Source organism: Nerophis ophidion, linkage group LG22 (genome assembly GCF_033978795.1).
Source record: "Nerophis ophidion isolate RoL-2023_Sa linkage group LG22, RoL_Noph_v1.0, whole genome shotgun sequence".
NCBI lineage: Eukaryota > Metazoa > Chordata > Actinopteri > Syngnathiformes > Syngnathidae > Nerophis > Nerophis ophidion.
This window is the reverse complement of record NC_084632.1, coordinates 29,312,765-29,339,710: the sequence shown is the minus strand read 5'-3', so window position 1 is coordinate 29,339,710 and position 26,946 is coordinate 29,312,765. Positions and strand designations below refer to the sequence as shown.

The following is a 26,946-nucleotide window of genomic DNA, read 5'->3' as shown; positions in this document are numbered from 1 at the left end:
CAGCCTAAGGCTGGCTGAGAGCTTGACTTAATCAAAGCAAATCAAACTTTATAGAGCACTTTTCATACATAGGTAAGTAGTAAACACAGAGTGCTTCACGCAAAAAGAAAGAAAGAAAGAAGAGAAGAAAACACACACACACGCACGCAAGCACACACACACATACGTGTTTGGGTGACATATGAGGACTTATGACAAAAACGTGACATATGGGGACATGCCTTTCCAATGGTCCTACAGGCCTGGGACTCAGACGGTTAGTGAACCAGAATTTTAGAAACACAGTGGTCTATTGAGATTTTTGCAACTCTTTTGTTTTTTTCTGAACCTGATTTTTATGGTACATATGAGGACTTGTCAGGTTTAGGTGACAAATGAAGACCAGAGTGTTTAAGATTTCAAGTTTATGTGACATATGACGACCATGACGTCACAGAGTGTTTAAGATTTCAAGTTTATGTGACATATGATGACCATGACGTCACAGAGTGTTTAAGATTTCAAGTTTAGGTGACATATGATGACCATGATGTCACAGAGTGTTTAAGATTTCAAGTTTGTGAAATATGACAACCATGACATCACAGAGTGTTAAAGATTTCAGGTTCATGTGACATATGAGGCTAATGACATCAGAGACTTAACAAAACCACCTGAGTTGGTTTAGTTGATGTGTTGTCATTTTAAAAAAAAAAATCCCAATCCCATGCTACTGTAATCTAAAACCAAGAAGAGTTTAAAAGAAACATGGGTAAAAATGTAATTGTCGATTAAGTGTAACTGAATTGTTTTTGTGGATTTTGTCGCTAAGAATTATCTGGAATAAATACAAAACGCCTGCTGTTTATTTTGCTTTTTTAATTGCTGGTAACATACTCAAACTACCACAGAAGATGTGGGAAAACATTTTTTTTCCCTTTTTTTAATATAATTCTGTTATGGATGTAGTACTTGATGGCAAGCCAATCTCTGTCCTGTAGAGCTACTAGTTCTTTATGGAGGCAGGCTTCACAATCTTTTTTACCTGGTACTTTGTTGCCAGTTACAAAATGCAACATGTGTCATTCAACTGCTTCCACTTCTTCCCCTTTGCAGTTGTCATAAAGGAGACAAAATACAATTTCTTACTGAAGGAATAAGGACTATAATACAGTGAAAAGGTGCGAAACGTAATATAATATTCTAGTAAATGATGTAGATTATTTATTTACCCCGCTTTGGAGTGGACCAAGTGGAAGAAGCTTGAGACATACCCACTTCCAGCGATTTGTCCTGCTTTCAATCTGAAAGGAAGAATTAGAAAACTGTAAAAGTTAACATTTAACATATTGTGCTTTGTGAAGCAGCGGAGTATGTGTTGTCCGTCTATTTATGAATAATGCAGACGAGGAGTGTTGGCTGAGTTCTTAACGTTTACTTTCAGAGCGTGCATATCACAACATACAAGATGCCGTCATGGCGACACAACCTATACCGGGCTACCGCGCATGCTCGTCACTCCTGTTGCATGCTGGGTAGGGTAGTTCTTTTTTCCCCTGGCTCATAACATCACAATATAGTACCATGTATATGCGTTCAGTTTATCAAAGCACCAAGCAAACAGATATGGTCATAATTATTTTAAGTGCACTACGCAGAATAAACACAACATTATTAATATTGCTAGTAAGGATAATTTGATCAAAAATTCCCTAAAACAGCCCACTACCTATAATATAAGTTTTTTAAACATAAGATCCCTGATAAAAAAAAATGTTTCTGCTGTTACCTCAGAAATTGCCTGTTCAGAAGTTATGATTGTGGCTCAGAGATTTGTATGTAGATTATATTTATTTTCCATAACAAACAGGATAACTTAAATACCCTGGCAGTGGCAATAAGCTTAAATGTTTGTATTTACATTTTTTGAGTTGATTTTCATAAAATTTGCTATTTAACTGCTACTGTTTAACAAGGACTGATTTAAATTGTGTTTGCACGACAAATGTTTAGGCGCTTTTGTTCATGTGGGAGAATATTCCAATAAAGGTGCACTACACACTACTTTTGAATTCATTATTGGGCTTTGTGTATACAATGCAGTTAATCGCGATTAATAAGAGAAATAGTGTGATTAACTTCGATTAAAAATTTTAATCATTGCCCAGCCCTAATATATATACAAACCCCGTTTCCATAAAAGTTGGGAAATTGTGTTAGATTTAAATATAAACTGAATACAATGATTTGCAAATCCTTTTCAACCCATATTCAATTGAAAGCATTACAAAGACAACATATTTGATGTTCAAACTCAAACTTTTTTTTTTTTGCAAATAATAATTAACTTTGAATTTCATGGCTGCAACACGTGCCAAAGTAGTTGAGAAAGGGCATGTTCACCACTGTGTTACATCACATTTTCTTTTAACAACACTCAATAAACGTTTGGGAACTGAGGAAACTAATTGTTGAAGCTTTGAAAGTAGAATTCTTTACCATTCTTGCTTGATGTACAGCTTAAGTTGTCGTGTTTTACGCTTCATAATGCGCTACACATTTTCGATGGGAGACATGTCTGGACTGCAGGCGGGCCAGGAAAGTACTCGCACTCTTTTACTACGAAGACACGCTGTTGTAACACGTGGCTTGGCATTGTTTTGCTGAAATAAGCAGGGGCGTCCATGATAATGTTGCTTGGATGACAACATATGTTGCTCCAAAACCTGTATGGACCATTCAGCATTAATGGTGCCTTCTCAGATGTGTAAGTTACCCATGCTTTGGGCACTAATACACCCCCATACCATCACACATGCTGGCTTTTGAACTTTGCGCAAGATGGTTATTTTCCTCTTTGTTCCGGAGAACACCACGTCCACAATTTCCATATATAATTTGAAATGTGGACTCGTCAGACCACAGAACACTTTTCCACTTTGCATCAGTCCATCTTAGATGAGCTCGGGCCCAGCGAAGCCCGCGGCGTTCCTCTGTCTTGTTGATAAATGGCATTTGCTTTGCATAGTAGAGTTTTAACTTGCATTTACAGATGTAGCGACCAACTGTAGTAACTGACAGTGGTTTTCTGAAGTATTTCTGAGCCCATGTGGTGATATCTTTTACACACTGATGTCGGTTTTTAATCCAGTACATCGCTTACGTGCAGTGATTTCTCCAGATTCTCTGAACCTTTTGATAATTTTACGGACCGTAGATGGTAAAATCCCTAAATTCTTTGCAAAAAAAATGTTTAGCAGTTTTAACATCAAATATGTTGTCTTTGTAGCATATTCAACAGAATTGGGGTTGAAAATTCTTTGCAAATCATTGTATCCTGTTTATATGTACATCTAACACAATTTCCCAACTCATATGGAAACGGGGTTTGAATGTATTTATATATACATAGCCTATTATTTGCGCACTATTTACAAGTTATGTACCAAAAACACGACCACCGAAAAAATACTTTGATCAATGAAAACAGCGCTGCAGAAACCGGCTGTAAACAAGAGGCACTGCATTTTCTGAATTGAAACACTCATTTTAAAGCTTTGACATTAACATTTTAACACACACTAATCTGGTTCAGAAAATATGAGGACCTCATATGAAACACACCTAGGTCTTTCTTGGTTCAAACAATATGAGGACATGAGGAGTGCTCACACGTAGAATTTATGTTGTTGACTTGTAACATCTCCTGTTTTGCTAAACATGAGTTCCAAACTCCCTACTGACTAACATGGATGTACCCTTACGAAAATGTTGTCATATAAACTGATCTGTGAGAGATTAAAATTAATAAATGTCTTTCAAAATATAGGTTGGGTCAAATTTAGAGCAGATATAGTAAAAATAGACATGTAATAACCTGTTGGAGGGATGAAGTCGGTTTATGGCTGTCATCTGAATCTAGAGAATGTTGAGATAGAACCTCAACAGTTGGTTTCTGCAACAAAAAACAAAAATATAATGTCATAACTAATTAATTATAACATTCTCACCACTTTTTGTTGATAAAAATCTGAGCATACAATGCCAGATAAAGGGTAAAGATTATTACAGAGTTTCAGCTCTTAGACAATTCATTAAGAATGTAACACACACAAAAATCTGGTTCAGAAAATATGAGGACATGAATTGAGACACTCATTTTAAAGCTTTGACATTAACATTGTAACACACATTTTCAGGTTCAGAAAATATGAGGACCTTATATGAAACACACCTAAGTCTTTCTTGCTTCAAACAATATAAGGACATGACGAGTGCTCACATGTAGAATTTATGTTGTTGACTTGTAACATCTCCTGTTTTGCTAAACATGAGTTCTAAACTTTCTACTGACTAACATGGATGTACCCTTGCGAAAAAGTTGTCATATAAACTGATCTGTGAGAGATTAAAATAAATAAATGTCTTTCAAAATATAGGTTGGGTCAAATTTAAAGCAGATATAGTAAAAATAGACATGTAATAACCTGTTGGAGGGATGAAGTCAGTTAATGGCTCACATCTGAATCTGGAGAATGTTGAGATGGAACCTCAACAGTTAGTTTCTGCAACAAAACACAAAAATATAATGTCAGAACTAATTAATTATAACATTATCAGCACTTTTTGTTGATAAAACTCTGAGCATACAATGCCAGATAAATAGTAAAGATTATTACAGAGTTTCAGCTCTTAGACAATTAACTAAGAATATAAAACACACTAAAATCTGGTTCAGAAAATATGAGGACCTGAATTGAAACACACATTTTAAAGCTTGGACATTAACATTGTAACACACACTAATCTGGTTTAGAAAATATGAGGACCTTATATGAAACACACCTAAGTCTTTCTTGGTTCAAACAATATAAGGACATGACGAGGGGTCACATGTAGAATGTATGTTGTTGACTTGTAACATCTCCTGTTTTGCTAAACATGAGTTCCAAACTCCTTACTGACTAACATGGATGTACCCTTACGAAAATGTTGTCATGTAAACTGATCTGTGAGAGATTAAAATTAATAAATGTCTTTCAAAATATAGGTTGGGTCACATTTAGAGCAGATATAGTAAAAATAGACTTGTAATAACCTGTTGGAGGGATGAAGTCGGTTTATCGCTCACATCTGAATCTGGAGAATGTTGAGATAGAACCCCAACAGTTGGTGTCTGCAACAAAACACAAAAATATAATGTCAGAACTAATTAATTATAACATTAACAACCACTTTTGGTTGATAATATTCTGATCATATAATTCTACATAAACAGTAAAGATTATTATAGCGTTTTAGCTCTTAGACTATTATTTAAGAATGTAACATTCACTAAAATGTGGTTCAGAAAATATGAGGACCTGGATTGAAACACTCATTTTAAAGCTTTGAATTAAACATTGTAACACACACTAATGTGGTTCAGAAAAATATGAGGACCTTATATGAAACACACTGAAGTCTTTTTTAGTTCAAACAATATGAGTACATGACAAGTGATCACATATAGAATTCATGTTGCTGACCTGTAACATCTCCTGTTTTGCTAAACATGAGTTGTAAATTCCACAGACTAACATGGATGTACGCTTAAAAAATGTTGTCATATAAACTGATCTGTGAGAGGTTAAAAGGATTAAATGTCTTTTGAAGTATAGGTTGTGTCAAGTTTTTAGCAGATATAGGGCAGCACGGTGGGTCAGGGGTTAGTGCATGTGCGTCACAAATCGAAGGTCCTGAGTAGTTCTGAGTTAAATCCTGGGCTCGTGATCTTTCTGTGTGGAGTTTGCATGTTCTCCCCGTGACTGCGTGGGTTCCCTCCGGGTACTCCGGCTTCATCTTACCTCCAAAGACATGCACCTGGGGATAGGTTGATTGGCAACACTTAATTGGCCCTAGTGTGTGAATGTGAGTGTAAATGTTGTCTATTTGTGTTGGCCGTGTAATGAGGTGGCGACTTGTCCAGGGTGCACTCCGCCTTCCGCCCGAATGCAGCTCAGATAGGCTCAAGCACACCCCGCCAACCCAAAAAAGGGACAGGTAGTAGAAAATGGATGGATGGATGGATAGTAAAATAGTCAATAAATAACCTGTTGGAGGGATGAAGTCGGTTTATCGCTCACATGAATCTGGAGAATGTTGAGATAGAACATCAACAGTTGGTGTCTGCAACAAAACACATAAAAATAATGTTAGAACTTATTAATTATAACATTATCAGCACTTTTTGTTGTTAACATTATGAGCATATAATGCCAGATAAATAGTAAAGATATTTATAGAGGGTTTCTGTCTCTTGTCCCGCTCATGTCTTGAGATGAACTTCCCTCGGTACTTGACCACAAAAGAACTTTTTTGAATTGATGCAAGAGCAAATACACCATATCCTGATAAAACAGTTTATCAATTAACAATGTTTGGAGAATCTATTTTAAAAAAGGAATAATTATAGTCGTTACTTGACTAAAAATTCAATTACAAACAGAATTACTCTTTCATAAATGTAAATAGTTATTAAATTAAGTACAAACCCCGTTTCCATGTGAGTTGGGAAATTGTGTTAGATGTAAATATAAACAGAATACAATGATTTGCAAATCTTTTTCAAGCCATATTCAGTTGAATATGCTACAAAGACAACATATTTGATGTTCAAACTGATAAACATTTTTTTGGTGCAAATAATCATTATCTTTAGAATTGGAGGCCAGCAACACGCAACAAACAAGTTGGGAAAGGTGGCAATAAATACTGATAAAGTTAAGAAACGCTCATCAAACACTTATTTGGGACATCCCACAGGTGTGAAGGCTAATTTGGAACAGGTGGGTGCCATGATTGGGTATAAAAACAGCTTCCCAAAAAATGCTCAGTCTTTCACAGGAAAGGATGGGGCGAGGTACACCCCTTTGTCCACAGCTGCGTGAGCAAATAGTCAAACAGTTTAAGAAAAACGTTTCTCAAAGTGCAATTGCAAGAAATTTAGGGATTTCAACATCTACGCTCCATGATATCATCAAAAGGTTCAGAGAATCCGGAGAAATCACTCCACGTAAACGGCATGTCTGGAAACTAACATTGAATAACCGTGACCTTCCATCCCTCAGACGGCACTGTATCAAAAACCGACATCAATCTCTAAAGGATATCACCACATGAGTTCAGGAACACTTCAGAAAACCACTGTCACTAAATACAGTTTGTTGCTATATCTGTAAGTGCAAGTTAAAGCTCTATTATGCAAAGCGAAAGCCAATTATCAACATCCAGAAACGCCGCCGGCTTCTCTGGGCCCGAGATCATCTAAGATGGGCTGTTGCAAAGTGGAAAGGCGTTCTGTGGTCTAACGAGCCCACATTTCAAATTATTTTTGGAAATATTGGACACCGTTTCATCCGGACCAAAGGGGAAGCGAACCATCCAGACTGCTATCGACGCAAAGTTCAAAAGCCAGCATCTGTGATGGTATGGGGGTGCATTAGTGCCCAAGGCATGGGTAACTTACACATCTGTAAGTTACCCATCTGTTTGGAACAACATTTGATGGCATTTAAGTGCCGACTTTTTCATGTACGCCCCTACTTATTTCAGCAAGACAATGCCAAGCCACATTCAGCACGTGTTCAGCTTCATAAAAAAAGAGTGCAGGTACTTTCCTGGCCAGCCTGCAGTCCTATCGAAAAAGTGTGGCGCATTATGAAGCGTAAAATATGACAGCGGAGACCCCGGCCTATTGAACGACTGAAGCTCTACATAAAACAAGAATGGGAAAGAATTCCACCTTCCAAGCTTCAACAATTAGTTTCCCCAGTTCCCAAACGTTTATTGAGTGTTGTTAAAAGAAAAGGTGATGTAACACAGTGGTGAACATGCCCTTTCCCAACTACTTTGGCACGTGTTGCAGCCATGAAATTCTAAGTTAATTATTATTTGCAAAAAAAAATCAAGTTTATGAGTTTGAACATCAAATATGTTGTCTTTGTAGTTAATTCAACTGAATATGGGTTGAAAAGGTTTTGCAAATAATTGTATTCCGTTTATCTTTACATCGAACACAATTTCCCAATTCATATGGAAACGGGGTTTGTAATTAATGTGTTACTTGAAAAATGTTTGTTTTAAATATTTAGCATATACAGTTGGGAGACATTTCATGAGTGCAGAGTGTGTGTGTGCCTTTAAAAAGCCGTGCCTTTTGCCAAGTGATGTGGGACGTCAGCGCCCAGACATAGCAGAATAGTTCAGCTGTATTTTTTAGTTTAGCAGTGGCAGTTAAGATAGTTCTGTTGAACGTTTTTGTTTGCGTGTGGATGAGGCCTCTGTCTATTTGATATCGTGTTCGTAATTACTTCCGGGGGTTGCTTTCATTAGTAAAAAGATATTACCTGCACTAAACCTTCTGTGCTTCTAACGCTGTCTTGTTGACATACAATCACATCAAAAGTAGCATGCCACATTACATCAAACGCATCGTAACAGCGTTGTAGCGTACATAAAAGTTATTAGATTACTCGTTACCGGTAAAAGTAACAGCATTAGTAACATCGTTTTCATATACCGCTGTTATACCATCCATCCATCCATCCATCATCTTCCGCTTTTCCGAGGTGAGGTCGCGGTGGCAACAGCCTAAGCAGGAAAGCCCAGACTTCCCTCTCCCCAGCCACTTCGTCTAGCTCTTCCCGGGGGATCCCGAGGCGTTCCCAGGCCAGCCGGGAGACATAGTCTTCCCAACGTGTCCTGGGTCTTCCCCGTGGCCTCCTACCGGTCAGACGTGCCCTAAACACCTCCCTAGGGAGGCGTCCGGGTGGCATCCTGACCAGATGCCCGAACCACCTCATCTGGCTCCTCTCCATGTGGAGGAGCAGCGGCTTTACTTTGAGTTCCTCCCGGATGGCAGAGCTTCTCACCCTATCTCTAAGGGAGAGCACCCCTACCCGGCGGAGGAAACTCATTCCGGCTGCTTGTACCCGTGATCTTATCCTTTCGGTCATGACCCAAAGCTCATGACCATAGGTGAGGATGGGAACGTAGATCGACCGGTAAATTGAGAGCTTTGCCTTCCGGCTCAGCTCCTTCTTCACCACAACGGATCGATACAACGTCCGCATTACTGAAGACGCCGCACCGATCCGCCTGTTGATCTCACGATCCACTCTTCCCCCATTCGTGAACAAGACTCCGAGGGGCCATAGAGGTCGGCTGCATTGTGAGCTGGGCGGCAGCCGAAGGCAGGGCACTTGACGGTCCGATCCTCGGCTACAGAAGCTAGCTCTTGGGACGTGGAACGCTGTTATTCCAAACACTTCTAATTAAAGCCATATAATACAACCTCTATTAGACTGTAAGGAAATGATCCAAATGAGATGTTGATACAGTTACCATTGATATGATACATAACAAGACATACCTTTCCAATCATTGATCCACTGGGCCTTAAAACAAGACTTGTCACATCCAGATCAAATAAACTCGGTGGCTTCAGCCTCAGGATTACGTCTCACTCTTCTTTTGGACACGATGTCTACATCATGTGTTGATGCGCCTAACAAATCCACACATAAAAATGAAACAAGTCAGTGACACAGAAATAAAACAAAGAACTAAACCCTTCAAAAACTGTTAAATTTAGGCTCAATGCAGACATGAAGCTTCTCAAACAAAGAACTAATGTAACAATATCAGTAACATGCCAACTCCACAGTGCTTATCAGATTGAAATATTTGTATTTGAGAAAAAGTATAAACAATTTGAAGAACTTTAGTCTGTCTTGTTTAAAATTAAGAAAAGGTTTACTTGCATATTGATCAAGGGTGATGGGTCAAATGCAGAGAATAATTTCACCACACCTAGTGTGTGACAATCACTGCTACATATAATATTCCATGCAACTTAAAAAAAAAAAAATTAAATGCCTTGGCCTTGGCCCAGAACTGAAATGCTTTATTTAACCTCATAAAATCAAATCTGGTTGCAATTAATAACAAAAAACATTTAACTGTTGTTTATAATGAACTATTTTCCTATGTTAAAAAACATTGGTCTATTTAATTACGTTAAACTCCATTTTATGCTCACCTGATTCAACCATGCTGCTGAAGACTGTCAAAGATGGTTTGTGGCCAAGATAGATGTCCCCCTCCGGTGATGCAGGTCCCGGAAGTGATGTTCACTGAGCGCTCTGTTGTGCTCAAAATCGTGTGTGAAGTTTTGTATTTCGCTTATAAGTGGTCCTTTTGGAAAACTCTTTTTATATATATTCAATATTAAGTGTGATACGTGAACTGTATAACTTCCATGAGGAAAATAATAAACTAGTGATTTAGCCATCTGTTAGGATCAGACATCATCCAACGGCCAATCAGGCGGCGCCTAACTGAAAATTGGACCAATCAGACGCCGAGACTCTTCAGAGTGGGCGGAAGTAACCATCTTGAACACCATGTAAAGTGAATACCTCCAAAAACAATCGCCAATTGAATCCTGAATTTGTCCCAAAGATAAAAATACCAAAATCCTGTGCTATTGTAACCATTTGAAAATATTAAATACTGTATGTAGTTTGAATTGCATTTGAATTATTGCCTTAGTCTCAATCAAAGTTCAGGGTTGTTTTTTTGGGGTTTTTTTGGGAGGGGGTGGAGTGGGGGGGAGGCATTTATGCAAAAACCTACATTTCAGGCAGATTTAAATTTATTATTGTGCGGCATTGTATTTTAGTCAACATAATAGCAAAAAGCCCAATACAGTAAAATACTGAATCAAACCGATTAAATCATCACCATAATCCCTTTATTACTAATTGTCTAGCCCAAATCCTCTCCAGATAAACCAAATGAATAGATAAAACTAACATAAAAAAGGTTGAGATCATCAGATCAGTTGAAAATGTGTTATTTGATTTAGATTTCAAAAGTATGTTTATTGCTGTAATGATTAGAGTTTTTTCAAAATGTTGGAGTGTGTGAGTTTCTGACCCACATGACATATGAGGACATATGACATATGAGGACAAGTGTGTGTGTGTGTGTGTCATAATAGCAAAGATGGCCACTAGGGGCAAAATCGAAGGTGAGCAAAAAAATTAAACACACTTTCACACACTTTTTCTGAAAATTTGACAAATGAAGACTTCAGAGATTTTTGGTCTGGGAACATGCTGGGAGGGTCTAGAACACGATAGCATTGCGGGAAATATGGGGACATGGAAAATGTCCCCATATTTCAACAGGTCCTCATATGTAAGGTGAAATTTCATAAAAATGTCCCCATATGTCACTTTGACAAACGCACACACACACACACACACAAAACACACACACACACACACATTCACACACACGAACAAACACATAGCACTATTGGCAGTAACAAAACAAAACATGGCATGGCACTAAGTATTGAGGAAAAGTGCCACCTTTGAGGCGTCCACAGTGGAGAATAAATTAATTAAAAAAAAATTAAAACGAAGCATGAAACATATGACAAAATGTACATGCAAATAGAACATAAATTAAAAAAAACATAAGATTCAGAGAATAATTGAAATAATAATAGCAATAAATAAAAAACAAAACATCCATCCATCCATCCATCCATCATCTTCCGCTTATCCGAGGTCGGGTCGCGGGGGCAGCAGCCTAAGCAGGGAAGCCCAGACTTCCCTATCTCCAGCCACTTCGTCTAGCTCTTCCCGGGGGATCCCGAGGCGTTCCCAGGCTAGCCGGGAGACATAGTCTTCCCAACGTGTCCTGGGTCTTCCCCGTGGCCTCCTACCAGCTGGACGTGCCCTAAACACCTCCCTAGGGAGGCGTTCGGGTGGCATCCTGACCAGATGCCCGAACCACCTCATCTGGCTTTACGTTGAGCTCCTCCCGGATGGCAGAGCTTCTCACCCTATCTCTGAGGGAGAGCCCCGCCACCCGGCAGAGGAAACTCATTTCGGCCGCTTGTACCCGTGATCTTATCCTTTCGGTCATGAACCAAAGCTCATGACCATAGGTGAGGATGTGAACGTAGATCGACCGGTAAATTGAGAGCTTTGCCTTCCGGCTCAGCTCCTTCTTCACCACAACGGATCGATACAACGTCCGCATTACTGAAGACGCCGCACCGATCCGCCTGTCGATCTCACGATCCACTCTTCCCCCACTCGTGAACAAGACTCCTAGGTACTTGAACTCCTCCACTTGGGGCAGGGTCTCCTCCCCAACCCGGAGATGGCACTCCACCCTTTTCCGGGACTGAGCTAGTCCGCGAGGTAGAGAAGTTCCGGCTGGATATAGTCGGACTCACTTCGACGCACAGCAACGGCTCTGGAACTAGTTCTCTCGAGAGGGACTGGACCCTCTTCCACTCTGGCGTTGCCGGCAGTGAGAGGGGTGGCAATTCTCGTTGCCCCCCGGCTCAAAGCTTGCACGTTTGAGTTCAACCCAGTGGACGAGAGGGTAGCTTCCCTTCGCCTTCGGGTGGGGGGACGGGCCCTGACTGTTGTGTGTGCTTAGGCACCAAACAGCAGTTCAGAATACCCACCCTTTTTGGGTACACTCGAGGGAGTACTGGAAAGTGCTCCCCCGGGTGATTCCCTTGTCCTACTAGGGGACTTCAACGCTCATGTTGGCAATGACAGTGAAACCTGGAGAGGCGTGATTGGGAAGAATGGTCGCCCGGATCTAAACCCGAGTGGTGTTTTGTTATTGGACTTTTGTGCTCGTCACGGATTGTCCATAACAAACACCATGTTCAAACATAAGGGTGTCCATATGTGCACTTGGCACCAGGACACCCTAGGCCGCAGTTCCATGATCGACTTTGTAGTTGTGTCATCGGATTTGCGGCCTTATGTTTTGGACACTCAGGTGAAAAGAGGGGCGGAGCTTTCTACCGATCACCACCTGGTGGTGAATTGGCTGCGATGGTGGGGGAGGATGTCGGACAGACCTGGCAGGCCCAAACGCATTGTGAGGGTCTGCTGGGAACGTCTGGCAGAGGCTCCTGTCAGAGAGAGTTTCAATTCACACCTCCGGGAGAACTTTGAACATGTCACGAGGGAGGTGTGGGACATTGAGTCCGAGTGGACCATGTTCCGCACCTCTATTGTCGAGGCGGCTGATAGGAGCTGTGGCCGCAAAGTTGTTGGTGCCTGTCGTGGCGGTAATCCCAGAACCCGTTGGTGGACACCAGCAGTGAGGGATGCCGTCAAGCTGAAGAAGGAGTCCTATCGGGTTCTTATTGCTCATAGGACTCCGGAGGCAGTGGACGGGTACCAACGGGCCAAGCGGTGTGCAGCTTAAGCGGTCGCGGAGGCAAAAACTCGGACATGGGAAGAGTTCGGGGAGGCCATGGAAAACGACTTCCGGACGGCTTCGAAGCGATTCTGGACCACCATACGCCGCCTCAGGAAGGGGAAGCAGTGCACTATTAACACCGTGTATGGTGCTGATGGTGTTCTGCTGACTTCGACTGCGGATGTTGTGGATAGGTGGAAGGAATACTTCGAAGACCTCCTCAATCCCACCAACACGTCTTCCTTTGAGGAAGCAGTGCCTGGGGAATCTGTGGTGGACTCTCCTATTTCTAGGGGTTAAGGTCGCTGAGGTAGTTAAAAAGCTCCTCGGCGGCAAGGCCCCGGGGGTGGATGAGATCCGCCCGGAGTTCCTTAAGGCTCTGGATGCTGTGGGGCTGTCTTGGTTGACAAGACGCTGCAGCATCGCGTGGACATCGGGGGCGGTACCTCTGGATTGGCAGACCGGGGTGGTGGTCCCTCTCTTTAAGAAGGGGGACCGGAGGGTGTGTTCCAACTATCGTGGGATCACACTCCTCAGCCTTCCCGGTAAGGTTTATTCAGGTGTACTGGAGAGGAGGCTTCGCCGGATAGTCGGACCTCGGATTCAGGAGGAACAGTGTGGTTTTCGTCCTGGTCGTGGAACCGTGGACCAGCTCTATTCTCTCGACAGGGTTTTTGAGGGTGCATGGGAGTTTGCCCAACCAGTCTACATGTGCTTTGTGGACTTGGAGAAGGCATTCGACCGTGTCCCTCGGGATGTCCTGTGGGGAGTGCTCAGAGAGTATGGGGTACCGGACTGTCTTATTGTGGCAGTCCGCTCCCTGTATGATCAGAGTCAGAGCTTGGTCCGCATTGCTGGCAGTAAGTCGGACACGTTTCCAGTGAGGCTTGGACTCCGCCAAGGCTGTCCTTTGTCACCGATTCTGTTCATAACTTTTATGGACAGAATTTTTAGGCGCAGCCAAGGCGTTGAGGGGATCCGGTTTGTTGGCCACGGGATTAGGTCTCTGCTTTTTGCAGATGATGTGGTCCTGATGGCTTCATCTGGCCGGGATCTTCAGCTCTCACTGGATCGGTTCGCAGCCGAGTGTGAAGCGACCGGAATGAGAATCAGCACCTCCAAGTCCGAGTCCACATAACAATGAAAAAAGAATATATATATTTATATGTATATATATATATATATATATATATATATTCAATGACAAATAAAAAACATAGGAAGAGTTTAACATCATCAGTAAAAAGCCTGACTAAAATTATGTGTTCTTAAACTTTTTAAAAACATATCAAGGGTCTCTGCAGTCCTGTCTCTCCAAAGGTGGCAAAATGCTTAAGTTATGTTAAGAGGAATCCACAAGGGTGGATACGGTAAAATTTGGTCGGATAAATAAGAAGGCACAACACCATTAAGACATGTAAAAACTAATTGTAAAAATATAAAATTGATGCAAACGGTGAGGCAATGCAGCAATCTTAAAACTGGTGTAATGTGCTCCCGCCTTCTGGTCCTCGTCAGTACACGTGCAGCTGTGGTAATTGCAGAGTTCTTAGTATTCTTTTTGGAGACTAGAAACCACAAAAGTCATCACAAAAGTCTAAAGGACAGGACATAAAAGAGACATGAGAGAGAATTTAATGTCTGAGTAAGTGCATCCACCTCCTTGTGACATCAGAACGTATCAAGATTGGAAAATCCCACGAACAGAGGCCTTAGTTTACTGACAAAGCCCCAACCAAAGCTCCAACTATTGACAAAGCCCAAACGAATAATAAAGCCTAAACTATCCTCCAACATTGACTCATTCAAACAAGAGATAGAAGAGGCTGTGATGTGGTGTGAGTAGAAAAATTATTTTTAATGTAAAAAAACACTAAGGAGATGGTTTTTGATCCCAAATCTGTGAGGGATCCCAGCCCGATCATTATCCATGGGAAGAGAGTGGAGCAGGTGTCCTCCTATAAGTACTTGGGTATTTGTTTGGATTCCCAGTTAACTTGGGTCAACCAAGTTGACTCTGTTCGCGCCTGCACTATCTATGGAGGCTGGGTCCACGGTCTGGCAAGCAATATCATGATGTTGTTTTATAAGGCAAACATTGAAGCATCCATTATGGCATCTCCACATGGTTTGGAAATCTGTCTGTCCAACTCAAAACCCAACTTCAAACTTTATCAAGGTGGCTAGTAAAATAAGTGGCATGCAGCCCCCTTTTTCCCGTCAAAAAATATTCGACAAGACCCTGAGGAAGCAGGGTCTTGAAATCACTCGTGACCAGTGTTGGGGGTAATGCCGTTATTTTCGGCGGTAACAAACAGTCTAACGCGCTATTTTTTATATTCAGTAACTCAGTTACCATTATTACATGATGCGTTACTGCGTTATTTTACGGTATTTTTCATATAGTATCGACTAGAAACTGAGAAAATCTGAGTTGCAGTGTCGTCCTTCTGATTCTTCCTCTGTCACAAGAGGTGCGCTGTGTGTGTGGGTGTGTGTGTGTGTGTGTGTGTGGGGGGGGGGGGGGGGTGTCAGTGCTTACTAACATGACATCATGGCGCAGCCGAAGCCGAGTTTCTTAACATGGAGATATTCTCACTACTTTTCTTTTGTCGAGCACAAAGAAAACAATATTTTAGTTAAACGTAAGTTGTGTCTTGATCAAAGAGCCCATCTACTGCCCAGAACAGCAATTCAAATCTGCTGAATCACCTACAAAAGCAACATGCTTCGACGAAGCTAGTAAAGAGAGGCACACTTCACCTAAGGATTTTAACAGAGAGACTGCTAGCCAGGACAACATTGATAGAGCCATTGCAGCGTATGCACTGGAAGACATGCAGGCTATTTCTACAGTGGAGCCACCCTCTTTCAGGCAGCTAATTAGCATGATAGCGGGCATCTAACGATAAATGGTACGAAAACATTTTCCAAGTTCCTGGACACAGTGGACAGTGAGTACATAAACATGGAAAGCAAGCTAAAGAAGACACTCCAATATGTGCCTCTGCTCATCATTCAGCACTGAAGGTGCACACACTCTGTCAATTCTCTTATATACTCTTTCATTCTAGACTTCTAGAGTGTTTGATTATCACATCACTCTAAATGTATAGGCGACGGCATGGTGAAGTAGGGAGAGTGGCCGTGCCAGCAATCTGAGGCTTATTGGTTCAATTTCCACCTTCTACCATCTTAGTCACGTCCATTGTGTCCTTGAGCAAGACACTTCATCCTTGCTCCTGATGGGTCCTGGTTAGCGCCTTGCACGGCAGCTCCCGCAATCAGTGTGTGTGTGAATGGGTGAATGTGGAAATAGTGTCAAAGTGCTTTGAGTTTCTTAAAAAAAAAAAAAAGGTAGAAAAGCGCTATACAAGTACAACTCATTTACCATTCACCATATAGACCAGGGGTAGGGAACCTATGGCTCGCGAGCCAGATGTGGCTCTTTTGAAAACTGCATCTGGCTCTCGGATAAATCTGAGCTGAGACTGTTAAAATTAATGTTCAAAATATAAAACATGCCTAACATTTGAATTCATCCATCCTTTTTTCTACCGCACTTGTTCAAGAAGTTGCAATAAGGGTAAGACGTGATTTATTTATTATCGGTTAGTTTAGGGTTTGCCCTCCTGGGGTATCTTCAGACCACCAAGCACCGACATGAGAGCCTGTTTCACTGCTACAATATTTTTTTTATTTTTCAATAAGTCTCTCAATTGCTTTCCAGCAATTGTCTTTTTCATTTTTCATTCTCGCTCGCACTCTGGCTCCAGCCCCAACCCCGTCTCTCCTCCTGGCTGCTGCTTATAAATTAGATAAAAAGGCCCAGGTGGGCCTTCTATGCACCTGTTGCTGATTTCGAGGCTGGTCCTGGCAACAACACGCTTTGCTGCAGTCCCGCAGGCCACGCCCCCTCCACTGTTAGCTTCAGAATAACAATGTTATTACAAAGAATAAGAGACCTATTACAATCTAGAAATGTTGGTCTTATTTAAAAATGCACGTGTTCAGTTATTATACGGCTCTCACGGAAATACATTTTAAAATATTTGGATTCTTGGTTCTCTCAGCCAAAAAGGTTCCCGACCCCTGATATAGACTATAAAGTTCACAAACATAAAGAGGGATCTTAGTGGGCCAGCCCAATCTTTCCTTTTCTCTAAACTAAAACTTGGTTCTCTGTGCTTCACTGAAGACATGATTTTATTTCACAATTCCTTGAGAGAAAAAAACGACTGGTTAGGCTTTATGTATGTAGTGTGTGCTGTATATAATGACATGACATATAATTATGTCATGTGTGCCTTCCTTGGGTGAAGCCAGGTGTACAGCTATGTTGTGACATGTTATTATGCGGATTGTTACTTATGTATGTTATGTTGCAGCTAATTAAAATAGTTTTGTCAATTTGTCCTTTGAAACATATCTTTGTTTTTCTGTGTTGTATGTAGACCACATTGCTTAGCAGAGTTTAGTGATGCAAATGCATCTGAAGTTGATCAACAGATTGTATTATTCTCCAGTGCAATAACAGTACTGAAATGAAGGCTAAAAGGGCATTAATGGGAGCTTTAAAAAAAGAAAAAAAGAAGCAACTAAATAGTTACTTTTCACAGTAACACATTACTTTTTGGTGTAAGTAACTGAGTTAGTAACTGAGTTACTTTTGAGATAAAGTAACTAGTAACTGGTTTTCAGTAACTAACCCAACACTGCTTGTGACCCACACCACATACTTCATAGTGAAATTGTGTTGATGCCAAATGGTAAATGTTACAGAACAGCAACATACAAACTCAACATGTAGATATTTTCCTTTGTCTCACGAGCAATCACAGCACTTAAGAACAGAAAACTACTTTAATAACTGGATGCAATAATCTCTTTGGCAGCTTAGTCACAAATGACCATGCTAATTTACGCTCTTGTGTCAGACACTTATTTCGATTTGATGTTTAAGTTTTTTCATTTATTTTTTAAATTGTGTAATGGTACTTTATGTAAGGACTGGTTGGCACAGTGGTGCCGGAAATGTTCCTTCGTGAACACGGCAAAAGGTAAGAAATAATGAATTTATTCTAAGTAACAAAGGGAGCTAAATAACGAAAACACTGGAGCTAATAAAACGCAAACCAAAACTGCTAGTATGAAAACTAGGAAGTACAAATAGACAAACTAAAATGGCACGTAGGCACAAAAAGAACAAACAAATCATCAGTATGTAAACTGGAGAAACACAAAGGCTTAGCCTGAGAAGCTAGCGAGAATATAAATACTTGCGTGAAAGCAAACGATCAAAAATCCAGACGTACAGTCGCGTGAACCCAGAAAGAAGTGAACAAAGAGGCTGGCTTAAATAGGAGGGTGATTAGACAAAACAGGTGTGTGTGGACCGGGAGTAGCAGGTGGACTGATGAGTTACCATGGTGACAGGCTAAACAGGAAATAAACAATCACTTGACAGAGTGTGATACAAGAATGGAAAAATAACTAATAATATGTGTAGATCCGAGCAGCGGATAGCAACATTTTAATTATTATTAATAGTTTATTTATTTATTTATTTTTTTTCTAAATATATTTTTGTCATCCTATTTTAGTCAATTATTTGTAATATCTTTTCAGTTTTAATAAATGTTGTAATTATACAATGTACTTGTTTAATTATAATTTTCACATTTTAACTTGATGTTGGACAACATTTATCCTTTAACTAACCTTTAACCTTTAACAAATGTATACTTTTCTCCTACTACAGACTTTACGGAATTTTCGAATGTGAAAACCTCAAGTCTTGCACTGTTTTATTTAAAAGAACGAAAAACCTTTCAAAGGAGCAGTCCCAGACAAGTTTTCAAAAACATGACTAAGAAATGTTTTGCTTTAAAGGGGAACATTATCACAATTTCTGAAGGGTTAACACCAATAAAAATCAGTTCCCAGTAGCTTATTTTATTTTTTGAAGTTTTTCTCAAAATTTTACCCATCATGCAATATCCAGAAAAACGGCTTTAAAGTGCTTGATTCACACCATCGCTATATCCACCCGTCTATTGTCCTGTGACATCATTGCGTGAAGCCACCAGAAACAAACATGGCTGATAGCATAGAAAGGTATAGCATAGTAGCTCGGATTCAGACTCGAATTTCACCCGCGCAAGCGATTCAACAGATTACGCATGTATTGACACGGATGGTTGGAGTGTGGAGGCAGATAGCGAAAACGAAGAAACTGAAGCTATTGAGCCATATCGATTTGAACCGTATACAAGCGAAACCGACACGACAGACAGCGGCACGGGAGGAAGCGAGGACGATTTCGGCGATCGCCTTCTAACCAACGATTGGTATGTGTTTGTTTGGCATTTAATGTGGGTGGAGGGAAAGCTCAAATGTAGCTACAAATGAGGCCTAATGATGCAATAAGTACATACAGCTAGCCTAAATAGCATGTTAGCATTGATTAGCTTGCAGTCATGTCGTGACCAAATATGTCAGATTAGCACACTCCACATAAGTCAATAATATCAACAAAACTCACCTTTGTGCATTCATGCATGTTGGAAATGCATCTGCTTTGAATCCACACATTCTTGCCATCTCTGTCGTAGCATAGCTGTCGTCGGTAAAGTGTGCGGAACAAACGAGGGACTTTCACATCTTTTGGCCACTGGCGCAACTTGAATCCATCTGTTCGTGTTGTTACACCCTCTGACAACACACCGACGAGGCATGATGTCTCCAAAGTACGGGAAAACAGTCGAAAAGACGGAAAATAACAGAGCTGATTGACTTGGTGTGTGTAATGAGATGGAGAAAATTGCGGATCCGCTTCACGTTGTGACGTCTCGTCCGACAGGCTATCAATTGAAAGGCGTTTAAATCGCCAAATTCACCCTTTTTGAGTTTGGAAATCGGTTAAAAAAAACATATGGTCTTTTTTTCTGTAACATCAAGGTATATATTGACGCTTACATAGGTCTGGTGATAATGTTCCCCTTTAAGAGTCTGAAATCAGCTGATCCTTGACCCTCAGTTGAAAACATTTCAACGTCCTTTGCACCGTCACAAAACAGGGTGTGTGTTTGTGTTAAATTAAACAGGAGTAAAATATGCTTTTGTTTGGGTAGTGTTTGTAGCATCATGACTGAACCAAGCTTGAAAGCCCAGTAACTCTCTAAGGTGCAGGTTAAACCTTTCGCTAAAACCGTCAGCTTATACACTCCTGCCTTGTGCTGATAGCTGCTAAAGGTGTCTTCGACTCTTTAGAAGTCTGCGGATAAAGGCGCTAAAAGCTTTGTGGAACGGCTTCAGGAAACGCAGCCCAATTTTTTTTTAACTCTTCTCTTTGAAAAGGATTAAAATTCAGCTCAGGATTTAGTTGAGAGGGGGGAAAAGAGCCAGTGTTCAAACTCTTGTGATACCCTCTACTAAACATCAGCACGATGCATAAAGTTGTGTAGCCATCTCGTCCTTGAGGGTAGCTCACAGGTTGGCTGTCTTTGTTGTTTAGTTTGAGTAACATGACAAGATGATTGAGAGTGTTTCGCATGGATGGAGAAGCAGTAGGAGCAGGACATGCTGGCAGTTCGAATATGTTGTCAACTTCCATCTGTGCCGCAAACATGTAAGTTGGGTGACTTAACTCCTGCGCAACCTCGGGTCATAGAAGAAGGAGCAAGGCAAGACAGGGAGAGAAGCTATTGTTATTGGAAGTCATATACTTTGGTCATATTTTGGAGAGGCGCACGCTTCTCTAGACAGCTGCGGGCATCGGGAGAGCTTTTGATGAAGTAGATGGGTGCTGCATTTCTTCCCCTTTGAGTGCACTCATTTTAAAGCACCTGGAGCAATCATGTCAGAGAAGTGCACTGAAGGACACGTTGAGGGTACATCCACACCGTAGTCAGTTCTGTCTCAGTTATCTGGGTTTTTATGTGTGAACAATCCAATTCCGATTTATTTCAAAGTCCACCAAGGCCTCTTTCAAAATTTGGTCATAAACCCAATATGTATCCGCTGCCTCCATTTTCCGTCATCGAAAGCAATACGTTTCCATGCACTGAATTACAGTTGTCTGATTACTCAAATTTGGCTCAAAAGAAGCTTTTTACAACACGTGGAAACGAGGGCTCTTAAAATGAACACGATAATAACTCGTTAAGACTGGAAGGTCGTGAGTGGAGATGTCCGACAATGGCTTTTTTGCCGATATCCGATATTCCGACATTGTCCAACTCTTTATTACCGGTTCCGATATATAGAGTCGTGGAATTAACACATTATTTTGTCTAATTTTGTTGTGATGCCCCGCTGGATGCATTAAACAATGAAACAAGGTTTTCCAAAACCTTAAATTATCGAAAAAATCCCGACATGGCACTGCCATATTTATTATTGAAGTCACAAAGTGCATTGGTTTTTTTAACATACACAGCTTGAAATTCGGGACATGCTCTCCCTGAGAGAGCATGAGGAGGTTGAGGTGGGCTTGGTTGGGGGGGTGGGGTTCAGGTGGAGAGGTAGGGGTAGCTGGGAGTGTATATTGTAGCGTCCCGGAAGAGTAAGTGCTGCAAGGGGTTTTGAGTATTTCTTCGGTTGTGTTATGGTGTGCATGTTCTCCCGAAATGTGTTTGTCATTCCTGTTTGGTGTGGGTCCACAGTGTGGCACATATTTGTAACAGTGTTAAAGTTGTTTATACGGCCACCCTCAGTGTGACCTGTATGGCTGTTGATCAAGAATGCCTTGCATTCACTTGTGTGTGTGAAAAGCTGTAGATATTATGTGACTTGGCCGGCATTCAAAGGCAGTGCCTTTAAGGTTTATTTGCGCTCTGCACTTCTCCCTATGTCCGTGTACACAGCGGCGTTTTAAAGTCATAATTTTTACTTTTTGAAACTGATACCGATAATTTTTCACATTTTAAAGTATTTATCTGCCGACTATATCGGCAGTCCGATATTAACAGACATCTCTAGTCTTAAGTTCAAACCCCGAGTCATACCAAAGACTATAAAAATGGGACACATTACCTCCCTGCTTGGCATTCAGCATCAAGGGTTGGAATTGGAGGTTAAAACACCAAATGATTCCCGAGCGTGGCCACCACTGCTGCTCACTGCTCCCCTCACCTCCCAGGGGGTGGACATGGGGATGGGTCAATTGCAGAGGATATTTTCACCACACCTCGTGTGTGTGAGACTATCATTGGTACTTTAACTATAAGTGACTCTATGGGCAATTAAGGCATTTTGACCCTTGGGACGTGCCGTAACGGGGGAAAATTGGCTGATTCACAAGCTATTGATGAGCTACAAGTGGGGAAACAGCAAGCAAAAATGGCTGAAAAAAGGTCCAAAACCATGAAAAGTTGTTCTCCTGACAAGACAAGACTATTTTTTGCCGTTAAGTGTCTTCACTGGAGCAGAGAGGTGGGTGGAGCTTCACTTCCGTGTTTAGATCACAATTTAAGGTGCATTGACAACGTCACAACATTTAGATTGTTACCGTGACTGCTTTAGTAAGATGAAGTACAAGCTTAACAGAATGTTGTTGTTGTTTTTTTGCAAACAGTCAGGTCCGTCGTCAAAACATGTCAAGACAGCTTTTCAAACCAATCACACTTTTCCAGATTCGAAGAGTAGGTTAAGAAAATGGTCATGCAGAAATATGAATAGCATTAACTTGCACAACATGCAATGTAAAAAATATCAGAAGCATTTATTCAAGCAGAAGATGTTACATTACTAAACATATTTGACAATCAAACCATGATCGTAATAACAACGTTATTAGGATTGAGAATTGCAGCTTTGACGATGTGACCCTAAGATGCAGCAGACAACAGGCAGGCGGTGAGTGAAAATATTACACGTTAATAATCGAAAGACAACACACTCACGAGGGAGTGGGGAAACATACGACAATGAGTTATAAAAAAGGAAACACAAGAAAGCAAGTGCAACTAATAAAGGCACAAGACACGGGACTTCTTTAGTTGAATGAGCCAACAGTGACCCTGAAGGTTAAATGGCTAAATGACTAATTGGCAAATGGGCTCAGGTGCCAATCAGGTAGCAGATGTGGACGCCTGTGCATGGAAAGAGGAAGTGGAAATTACGAAACAAGGGCACAGGACAGGAACATTTAAAAAATATAAAATACCACTCACTGGACAAAAGTAAACATACAGAACACAGTCACAAGGGCGTGACAAACTGTAATGATCCGCAACTCGGATCATGGCATATTCTGGTTTTGGTTCTGTTTTTGTATCTCGTCTTGTTATGTGACTTCCTCAGTTCCTGGTGGCACTTCCTGTTTTGTTTTGTTACCATGGTTACGTATTAGTGTCACCTGCCTTGTGTTTTGTACGCGCACCTGCCTCCTAATTTATGTCCCTATTTAAGCCTGCTTTTGTTTGCCATTCGGCCTCGCAGTGTAAATTGCTTTTCATGCAACAGGTGACGTCGCTATCCCACATTGTGGTAAATACCTGTTTGTACTCTATTAGCTTCCATGCTATTTGTTTGTTTGTTTCCCTAGCTCACATGCTAGCATCCTTTGTTCCTTCTAGCTCACATGCTAGTTCCTTTGGTCTGTTTATAGTGCCATTGTGGAAGTCTTTTTGTTCTTAGTTTGTTCTTTAGTATATAAATAAATCATCATTCCTACCTTCACGCTGTGTTCCATTCCGCAGCATCCACGAGAGAACGCAACTTCACCTCGATGACAGCAAAGCGTCACACAAACAATTCATATGTTGTGTTACTAATGTGTGTAACTGGTATCGCAACATGCTGTAGCTCCTCCTCCGAATGCAAGTGCTCCTACAGCATTCCTACAAAATACATATAACGAATGCACTGTAGGTATATTTTTTTTTTACTGCCATTAAAAGCATGTTAATGTCCGTTTTGTTTTGAGCTGTTTAAAAAACCATAATGTTTAAAAAATAAATTTCAATAAAGCAAACAAACTGTCCGATTATAGAATAAATACTTGAACATTATTTGTCAAGGGTGCACTTATTTAAAATGAAAACATTTAATCTATTATCGCGATTAATTTTGATCTAACTATGAACAAAATGCGAATAATTGTGATTCAACATTTGTTGTTATTTCCACTTCCTGGGGATAGGTTGATTGGCAACACTAAATTGGCCCTCGTGTGTGAATGTGAGTGTGAATGTTGTCTGTCTATCTATGTTGGCCCTGCGATGAGGGAGCGACTTGTCCAGGGTGTACCCCGCCTTCCGCCCGATTGTAGCAGTGATAGGCGCCAGCGCCCCCCGCGACCCCAAAAGGGAATAAGCGGTGGATAATGGATGGATGGATGGCACTTCCTCTTTCCATGCACATCTGATCGTGTTTGCCATTTTAAAAAGAAAATTAAAATACCTAAATTATACAATCGGAAAACAGTTTTCTCTGGCATATAGTGAGGGTCGTGGGCATATGTGCCATCGGACATACGTATAAAAAGTTACCCATTTAGTACGTGTCAGGATGTTCTCAAAGAAGACACTTGAAACACGTGACATGACGCCAGCACATCCTGGCATGGTGGACTCAAATAGTCGTACTTTGACACTAAATCTTTTTTGTATACACAGTTGAATTAATACAGAGTAAAAATAACTGTAGAATACAATAATAAATAGTAGCAGATCACATGAATTCAAGCGAGCATCGATCTCATTCATTCAAATCATTCACTTTGTTCATATTTTATTTAGTGATGTAAGAATTAAAGGTCCATATACATCCATCCATCCAGTTTCTACCGCTTGTCCCTTTTGGGGTCGCGGGGGGGGGGCTGGAGCCTATCTCAGCTACATTCGGTCGGAACGTGGTACACACCCTGGACAAGTCGCCACCTCATATACAACAATTGAAAGAAGATTGACATGTAAACCAGCAATTCAAATATAATTATATGCATAGTTTATATTTACAGTAAACAGTCAAAGTTGTTCACCAAAACAAAGATTTGTTTGTATGCCTCTGATGATCAAAATAAGCACAAGTGTCGGGATGTTCCGATCAGTTATTTATGCTGCCGATTCCGATCATCCATAGGTGAGATTAGCATAACCAATACTGATTCTGAGCACATGTAACTACTATAACTCTTTCCATGTATTTATGGTTAGCGCTATTGACAGTAGGGGAATCGCGATACTAACCTATAATGATTCTTAATCGATTTAAAAAAAAAAAAAAACGATTTTAATTTTAATACATATTGTAGATGTAGATGCCCATATCTTCTGTACAGATTTACTTTAGAAAAGAGAAGTGTTGGATACTTCTCTTGTTGCCTTATTTGTATTTGTGTACAATTTCCATCCATCCATCCATCCATCTTCTTCCGCTTATTCGAGGTCGGGTCACAGGGGCAAAAGCCTAAGCAGGGAAACCCAGACTTCCCTCTCCCCAGCCACTTCGTCTAGCTCTTCCCAGGGGATCCCGAGGCGTTCCCAGGCTAGCCGGGAGACATAGTCTTCCCAACGTGTCCTTGGTCTTCCCCGTGGCCTCCTACCGGTTGGACGTGCCCTAAACACCTCCCTAGGGAGGCGTTCGGGTGGCATCCTGACCAGATGCCCGAACCACCTCATCTGGCTCCTCTCGATGTGAAGGAGCAGCGGCTTTACTTTGAGTCCCTCCCGGATGGCAGAGCTTCTCACCCTATCTCTATGGGAGAGCCCCGCCACACGGCGGAGGAAACTCATTTCGGCCGCTTGTACCCGTGATCTTATCCTTTCGGTCATGACCCAAAGCTCATGACCATAGGTGAGGATGGGAACGTAGATCGACCGGTAAATTGAGAGCTTTGCCTTCCGGCTCAGCTCCTTCTTCACCACAACGGATCGGTACAACTTCCGCATTACTGAAGACGCCGCACCGATCCGCCTGTCGACCTCACGATCCACTATTCCCCCACTTGTGAACAAGACTCCTAGGTACTTGAACTCCTCCACTTGGGGCAGGGTCTCCTCCCCAACCCGGAGATGGCATTCCACCCTTTTCCGGGGGAGAACCATGGACTCGGACTTGGAGGTGCTGATTCTCATACCGGTCGCTTCACACTCGGTTGCGAACCGATCCAGTGAGAGCTGAAGATCCCGGTCAGATGAAGCCATCAGGACCACATCATCTGCAAAAAGCAGAGACCTAATCCTGCGGTCACCAAACCGGAACCCCTCAACGCCTTGACTGCGCCTAGAAATTCTGTCTATAAAAGTTATGAACAGAATCGGTGACAAAGGACAGCCTTGGCGGAGTCCAACCCTCACTGGAAATGTGTTCGACTTACTGCCGGCAATTCGGACCAAGCTCTGGCACTGATCGTACAGGGAGCGGACCGCCACAATAAGACAGTCCGATACCCCATACTCTCTGAGCACTCCCCACAGGACTTCCCGAGGGACACAGTCGAATGCCTTCTCCAAGTCCACGAAGCACATGTAGACTGGTTGGGCAAACTCCCATGCACCCTCAAGAACCCTGCCAAGAGTATAGAGCTGGTCCAAAGTTCCACGACCAGGACGAAAACCACACTGTTCCTCCTGAATCCGAGGTTCGACTATCCGGCGTAGCCTCCTCTCCAGTACACCTGAATAAACCTTACCGGGAAGGCTGAGGAGTGTGATCCCACGATAGTTGGAA

The 26,946-nt window shown here is 41.5% G+C and overlaps 2 long non-coding RNA genes across 2 annotated transcripts; both read right to left on the bottom strand.

Moving 5' to 3' along the window:
• Positions 1-841: 841 nt before the first annotated feature.
• Positions 842-4,537, bottom strand: LOC133540341 (uncharacterized). Its single transcript, XR_009803600.1, has 4 exons — positions 4,467-4,537; positions 3,857-3,934; positions 1,212-1,283; positions 842-1,087 (listed from the first exon to the last, which is right to left on the bottom strand). It is a non-coding gene; the product is annotated as an uncharacterized LOC133540341 (long non-coding RNA).
• Positions 4,538-4,998: 461 nt separating this feature from the next.
• On the bottom strand, positions 4,999-10,483 carry LOC133540340 (uncharacterized). Its single transcript, XR_009803599.1, has 4 exons — positions 10,061-10,483; positions 9,392-9,526; positions 6,072-6,147; positions 4,999-5,155 (listed from the first exon to the last, which is right to left on the bottom strand). It is a non-coding gene; the product is annotated as an uncharacterized LOC133540340 (long non-coding RNA).
• Positions 10,484-26,946: the final 16,463 nt, after the last annotated feature.